The 8,200-nt window shown below is 44.3% G+C and overlaps 1 pseudogene; it reads left to right on the forward strand.

Annotated features, from left to right (window-relative positions):
• The first annotated feature begins 547 nt into the window (after window positions 1-547).
• Window positions 548-1,880, forward strand: LOC119328199 (annotated as a pseudogene).
• Window positions 1,881-8,200: the final 6,320 nt, after the last annotated feature.

Below are 8,200 nucleotides of genomic sequence, written 5' to 3' on the forward strand. Positions count from 1 at the left end.
GATTTAAAAAAGACGCTCACCTTCACTGACGCGTGGGCCCGTGGTCCATGGTCTTCATTAATTAAGACGCGGGAGGCAGCTGGCCAGCCGCCATGTGGGGACAGGACAGACACCGAGCGGACGCGTGGCGCGTTCGCGCCGACGCATCTCAGGCATAAATTTGGGCCCGAAATGGGTCCACGCGGACGCGTTTTGGGAATGAGCCGACACATTGGGCAAGCATTTTTCCGCGGCAACCTAAATGGATGGCCCCGGATGAAATGGGTCGCCGCGTTGGAGTTGCTCTAAGTAACTTAATCAAGCGACAAAGGAAAGAAAAAGAAAAAAAAGAAAATACCAACATGAATCTTCGTGTAAAATCAATGACATAGTATTTACATGTGCAATACTTATGTCATATCTAGATGTGATTTAGCGAAACTGTTATTTATTTTTATTACTTGTAGGAGTACCATGGCTTGTTGGGGACGTACTATAAGGCAGGTGCTGCGTCTCCACTTGAGACGAGGAGTTGAGCACCAACACACACTCGAGAGTCGAGAAGAGGATGGCATGGTTCGCCTCACTGGCCCTTCTTGGCGCCCTCCACGTAGCCGCCTTGGTGTTCCCCCTCCTCTCCCACCTCGCCCTCTGCCTGCACCGGCACAAGGACCTCCGACGCCGCTACGGCGCGTGGGCCGTCGTCACCGGGCCAACATCCGGCATGGGGCGGTCCACGGCCCTGGAGCTCGCGCGTAGGGGGCTGAATCTGGTCCTCGTCGGCCGCAACCCGGCCAAGCTCCGGGAAGTCTCCGCGGCGATATCCAAGGCCGCTCCGGCCGTCCAGAGTCCAGACCAAGACCGTCGTGTTCGACCTGTCGCTCGTCTCCACCGCTCAGGGTGAGAAATTATCACGCAGAACACTGCACACTACGCACACAAGCACGCATGCATCCATCCATTTAAGCTCCTCAAATGGATATCCGGCAGGGGACGAGGCGATGCGGCAGCTGCGGCGGACCGTGGAGGGGCTGGACGTCGGCGTGCTGGTGAACAACGCCGGGGTGCTCGAGGCCCCCACGGCGTTCCTGCACGAGGCCGGCGTGGAGGCGTGGGTGGACATGATACGGGTGAACTTGCTGGCGCTGACCGAGGTGACGGCGGCGGTGATTCCGGGGATGGTGGAGCGCGGGAGGGGAGCTGTGGTGAACTTCGGCTCAATGCATCGGAGGTCCTCCCCTCCTTGCCCATCTACACCATGTACGCCACCACTAAACAGTACGGCCGGCGTGCCAACTGCCAAGTAGAACTAGCGAGCAATCATGAGGCGACTTAATTTGTTTCACCGATTCCTTCCATGCAGCTATGTTGCTTGGTTCTCCAAGTGCCTTCACGTCGAGTATAGAAGCAAAGGAATCGACGTGCAATGCCAGGTACAGTAAATTCACCTCCCATGCATAATCTATAATTCTATATGCACTGCCACGGTGCCGCTGACAACAATCCTATGTGTAGGCACCGTTCTTCGTGACCGGAGCCATGGCGTCGGGCTTCTCGGAGGCCAAGCTATTCGCGCCGTTGACGCCGACGCCCGACGACTACGTGCGCGCAGCGGCGCGCTGGATCGGCCATGGCGCGCTCTGCGTGCCCAACTTGCGGCACCAGATCGCGTGGTTCATAGCCTACGTCGTGCCCGACTGGTTGCTCGAGGAGCTCCTCCTGCGTGAGCACCTGTGGCAGAGGAAGGAGCTTCAGATGATGAGGCCGTTGCCTCGTGCCCCAGCTGAGACTCGGGACCTAGTAAGCTACACAGGCACAAGCGGCTGCCTCAGCTGAGTGCTGAATGGCTGCGTGCAGTGGCGGACCCAGGATTTAGGAATGATGAGCATGGCTGAACTCTAACGCCCTTCTCAATAAGTTAGTTGGAAGAAGTCATCAGCATACATTCTTGCAAGTTTAATTAACTTGTCATTGTCATAGTTGGCAAAAGATTTTTCGGATACGCACCTCTGCTGAGTAGATCTCTTAGCAAAATGATTATTCAACTCAACAATAATTTGATCAAGCGCCCCATTAAATATTTCAAGATGGAAATTATCATAGTAAGCTACTAACTGGCTGCCATGACCCCTCTAATCTATAACTGGCGTTTCATCTTCCATAATTGGCATAACAAAAAAATCATGATTCAATCCCACAGTTTGATCGTCATGGATGCTCTGAAGTTGAATGAAGCGTACACACTGGTGGCTGCACCAATTCTAGACGATTGTCGTAGTCTACTACAAGATTTCGGAAAGGTCACTATTGAACATTGTTTTAAAGAGACAAATATGGTTGCCCATGATTTAGCTAGCTATGGGAGGGGTAATCCACCGACGGTGTGGTCGGATACACCTCATAGTTTTATTCTCAATGCTTTAGCAAACGATGTAAGTTTGATTTGAGATAATAAAGCAGCCGTGAAGGCTTTTCCATAAAAAAAAGACAAAAGCCCTCTGCCTCCTCGAAAATACCCAACCACTGTTTTCCTTTTTCCTCAATTGTTTTCTATGTGGTATCATTAAGGCCTACATCACGCACAATGTTTTAATCCTTTCATTGTAAGCATTACGATAGATCATTAGTCCTTTTCTAGAATTCTGGTATGCACTAAAGCACGAATACAAATCTTTCAGTTTTTTCCAACAAACTCAAATTTGTGGTCTTTTGTGTTGCATTGGTGTCATCATCACTCTGATTTGAGCTGATGAGAAAAATACGAAAGAGAAAAGATTGAATTGGATATTAAGACACCAAGAAACAACAATACAAAAGATGAACGTTTTTTTCTCGAATACGCAAAGCTTGTGTATCATTGCATTGATAGAAAGAAGATTGAATGAGTACAGAAGGTGATACAACACATGACATGAACGCAAGGGACGTGAACATGGTGCCCAAAACAGTTAGGATTAGGAACAAAGAGCAATAGGAAAAACCAAGGCAGTTGACCATGGAACTCCAGTGCCTGGCAAGCGGCGATGTGTTGGCATGGTCAAGCTACTGAGGAGGAACACAATGGTGTGCTTGCCCAGTAACTACGGAGGGGTGCGATCAAATGGAAGTGGGAAAGGCCAAACGGGCTCTTCCATCCCAACATCATAACGCCAGGCATCGCAGTATCGGGGCTAGCAGAATATGAATAGCATGGACTCTATTTTGTTTAATAAATTACTATATAAGTACCTTATACAACATGAGCCAAACCTGGCTACATCCTTGGCTGCCCTTGGTGCCCAGGACAAAATATATGGCAGGCACTGCATCAAGATGTTGAAGATTCGCACCCGCGACCCACCGTAGGAGAGCCCAAGCAAGGCGGAATATGTTTTTTTCCTTGCTTTTTCACTAGAGGTCTTTGTTCAAACAATTTTCTAAGCTCCTTCGGCTAGGGTTTCCTTCTTCAAACAATTTTCGGGGTTCCTTCAAATAGGGTTTCCTTCTTCTCCACATTTATTTCTTTTTCTTTCTTTTTTCATTTCCATTTTAGTTTTTTACTTCCTTTTCCACTTTTAATTTTCCTGTTTTACTTTATTTTTATCTAATATTCTGTTTTATTTACTTTTATATCCTTTTATTTTTTTAGTTTTCCCCTAAAAAATACATTAGCATTTTTAACGATATATGATGAACACTTTTATTTTATTTTTTTGCTTTTTTAAATATTTGTAAATACTTTTGAAACTGACAAGATATAAAGAAAAATTGCAAGATTCGTGACTTATTTCAAAGAATCATCAATATTTTAAAACTTTCTCATTGTTTTCTAAAATGCATGAAAATTTATTAAATTAGAAGAAAATATTTCAATAATTCGTGAACATTTGTAAGAAAATTTATTAAATTAGAAGAAAATATTTCAATAATTTGTGAAAATATATATAGGTAAAACTGTGTCTACCATAGCTTGCCACAGAACTAGTGAAGGGTCGCTAAACTTTTAATGGTTTAAAAGTTATTAAAAATATGAAATAAATATGGGAGCATCTAATGTAATAAGATGATCCAATGGAGGGATTGTCAAAATATGGATCTATGTGTCCTCGGCAAAAATAATAAGCATTTCAGCTCACTGCGATATAAATATATACTGAACTATTTGTTTTTTGTCCAGGACACATACAGTCATATTTTTTTAATCCCTCCGTTGGATCATGTTATATTATAGGTGTGTTGGTTCAGTATTTTTTTTCAGAATTTTTGAGAACTTTTGCACCGTTGAAACCCTTAACTAGTTATGTGGCAAGCACTTGTAGAAAATCCTCTAATTCTCTAACTTTGCCCCTAATTTTGTGGATATTTATTCTTTAATATTCATGCACATTTTAAAATTGTGTGCGCATTTTATAATTCCTTAATAGTATTTTAATCCTACGGTACTATATTTTTAATATATAGAAAAAATCTAGAAACATTGTTTTTGGAGGAAACCAGGCTGTAAATTCTAAGGGGAAAAATTGCAGTGAAAGAAAATGCTCGAGTGACGCAAAGAGTGTCAAATAGGAGGCCTCTGCTAGTTTCACCCTACATGTGTGAGTACCTACTGTCATTCCATAAAAAAAGCAATCCTGAGGAGTTAGTACAGAATAACAGTACTATTATTTTTTTCATGTTACAAAATAACAGTACTCATACAGTATCTAAAAATAATATAAACATTACTCATCCACCAACAAACTGTTTGAAGAACTTAAATTCTATTTGAATTCAGTTAATCATTTTATATTTTGCTGCTGCAAAACACAATGCATGACACAGAGCTGAGAATTCACTGCTGGTTGGAAACGCATTCTGCAGAAATGAAAAAAAGAAAAGAAACGAGGCTGTAAACTCCCATTACTAGAGCCGGTATCTAGTTAATCTTCCCGCTCCATAACCGTCTGCCAAGTGCCAACGTAAAAATTAATCCATGGGCACGTACGTTTACGCGGAGAAGAACGTTTCCCATCTCCACCGGAGCGTCTCTCCTCCCTACAAATACTTCGCACGCCTCTCGTCTCGTCGCCACACACACACACGCATGCACACTCGCTCGCTCACATCTCTACATCCATTCAGCGATCCCTGCACAGGTGCAACCCAACCACGCATGGCGCCTGCCTGCCACCTCGCGACGGCGACGCCGCCGCCGTCGTGGCGCTCCTCCTGCTCGCCGGCGGCCGGGGCGCCGAGGCGGGGGCGGACACGAGCGACTGCCGCGTCGCGCAGATCGCGTTCGGCGAATGCACCGACTACGTCACGAGCTTCGAGGACGGGCCGGTCCTGGTCTTCCCCCAGCCCCGCTGCTGCGAGGGGCTCCGGACCATCAGCGACTTGGCAACCACCAGCACCAGGGAACAGCGGCGGGAGCTCTGCGAGTGCGTGCGCTCGGTCATGGTCGCCGCCGGCAACGTGAACCCCCGCCACGCCGCGATGCTCAGCACCGGCGCCGGGTGCGGCATCAGGGCCAACTTCCTCCCATCCCCCTCCTACAACTACCGCTGCTCCCGGTACGTGTTCGTCTCTAGTACATATAGTCGCTATATATCTACTCCCTCCGTTTCTAGTACATTTTTTTTGCGAGGGGTTTCTACGTATTTCTTTTTTTTTGCGAGAGGGTTTCTACGTATTTCTAAATATAAGCTTTTTATAGAGATTGCAACAAGAACTACAGATGTATATAAACATATTTTAGAGGATAGATTCACTCATTTTGCTTCGTCTATAGTATGCATTAAAATCTCTAAAAAGACTTATATTTAGGAAAAGAGGGAGTAGGAGTATATATAGTATACGCGTTTGTATGGTCACACAAATATATAGTACTCCCCTTCCTTTGCTATAATAAATAATGAGGAGTACTATAATGAGCCAACTCTCGGTAATTGCTATATGAGTCGAAGCTCATATCCTCTTGATGAACAGTAAATTTAGAATAAATACCAAAACAATCAGAAATACGTATCAGAAAGTTTTTGGCATTCAATATGCTCAAGTGTGCTAAGTGCGTGCAAAATTTTGTGGTTAAATAACATTTGAGGAGCTTTTAGCAAAAAAACTGGGTTCAGTGGCGTTCTTTTTGAAAGTTTCTTTCACAACCTAATTTACTTTTGATGAAAGCTCCTCGAATCATTTCACATTTTCACTATGAATTTTTGCATGCAGCTTAGAGCGTCTTTGATGAAAAAAAGTTTTTTTTTGCAATTTTAATTGAATGTACTGTTCACGCCTAGCTGCAAATGCACTGGGCTCCTAATCGCTGCTTCCATCAACTCTGTTCTTACTGAAATAATTTCTTTGCAGGATCTGGTGAACTGAATAACAAATCATTCCACGGCCTAAACGAAGGGAATCCAATACCAGAAGACACGAAGCTTGCAAGGCTCGAACTACTTTCGTTTCCCTTTCTTTTGCGATGAGCTGGGAAGAAGAATGATTTGTATTTTCAGTTATACTTTAGCAAAATAAATAAATCGTCGCAAGCTCTGCAAAGTTATGTCACTGTTCAAGCTAGTGGTTGATGCCAACTTGACTTCACTTTTGGTTTGGTGGAAGAGAGTATATACATATCACTTAAATGTTATGGCCATATAACGAAAATTCAGATATCCCTGCAAAAAAAGCAATAATTCAGATATCACCAATAAGTGTGCTAAATGAATGTTGTGTACTAGTTTTCGATAGATAAAAGCAACTAAACTCCTCTTTATTTTGGTGCTTAGCTTCTTGTTGCTAAGTTTCTTTTATTAATTAGTCGTATTTGTGGACTGTAAACTGTGTTTTCGTCCCGATTTGGCCTGGTTGGTACTATAATACCATATCTTATGTTAAAGATTCACAACTATTTAGGAGTTTCTACCATGTAGAGTGCACTCTTCCTGTTGGAGCATCAGCATACTTCAGTTCTACTACGGCATCCATCTTATTTTGTGTGCAAATTGTTGTGTGATATTTTGTCACAATTTAATTTTGACAGAAGACAACAGTCTACACTTGCTTTGTTTTTTTTAATTCCGGTACCTTCGCCTGATATGTTTCTGTTCTTATTATGGAATGTAGATTACTTGCATGCTTGAATTGTTTTGACTCGCCCAAGCTAGCTGTACAGTAGAAGTTCAGCATGCACACAAGATGATCTGGTTGAGTTTTACTGGGATAATGTGTATCATTGCTATGTGCATGCTGAAACGGTTATGTATATGTGCTGAATTGATTAACTTATAGTTGCTTGTGATTGTTTGCAGACAGATCGAGACCAGAAGATTCTTCAGGAATAGAGGTGTCGCAAAGGCCCCTACAATTATATGTATACTAGATGACACCCCGCGCGTTGCTGCGGGAAATTGTTAGCACGCACAGGTAGAAGTTAAATTCAACAAATTTATAGGGGTTAAATGTTCAATAGTAGTAATGGCCCCAAAAAATAGTAGAAAGAAAGTTGAGCATAAGCAAATGAAAACAAACTGAATGACCATGGAGAAATCCTGACGAAAAGATATCAACATGATCTGATGTGTCTCTTAGCTAGGATCCATTGGCTACGTACATAGGGTAATTAGAAAAAATTAATCATGCTTGCCTGCATACGTGATGCAAGTAGAATACCCCACACACACACACACTTGCGCGGTGCTCTCGCTGGTGAGGTTGCCGGAGTGCGGTGAAAGAGATGATAGGTGAGGGACCCGGAAGCCTACACGCTAGTGACTTGGTGAAGCTGCCGGAGGACGTCGTACTGGAGATCCTTGCGCGCGTGCACGGCGTTGCCGACCTCTTTCGGTGTGCCGCTGTCTGCAAATGTTGGCGCGCTGTAGCCATCATTCCGGCGCCGCACTGCTCCTCCCTCGTCGGATTCCTAGGCCAGGAGCGGCGCCACTGCAGGGAAGGTCAGCTCCTTTGTCCCATACACCGCTGGCCTCTTCGAGGACTGCATCGTGTTGCTCACGTCGCACCACACAATCAGAGATGGGTCGATGGAGAAGAGGAGCAGCCATGCTGGGTGATTACTGCGTTTGTGGTGAGATTGAAAACACAGGGGTAGAATGGTAGATAAGGGAAGAAATAGTAGTTACCTGTGGTGCTCTTCGGCTGACAATTAATTAGAAGAAAGAGAGAAGAAAGCCAAAGAGAGGAAGGGAAAGGGTCAGAGGTGCACCACGAACTACACTATTGAAAGCTTCAACTAAACGGCTGATACACC

This window comes from Triticum dicoccoides, chromosome 7A (assembly GCF_002162155.2).
Source record: "Triticum dicoccoides isolate Atlit2015 ecotype Zavitan chromosome 7A, WEW_v2.0, whole genome shotgun sequence".
NCBI classification, from domain to species: Eukaryota; Viridiplantae; Streptophyta; class Magnoliopsida; order Poales; family Poaceae; genus Triticum; species Triticum dicoccoides.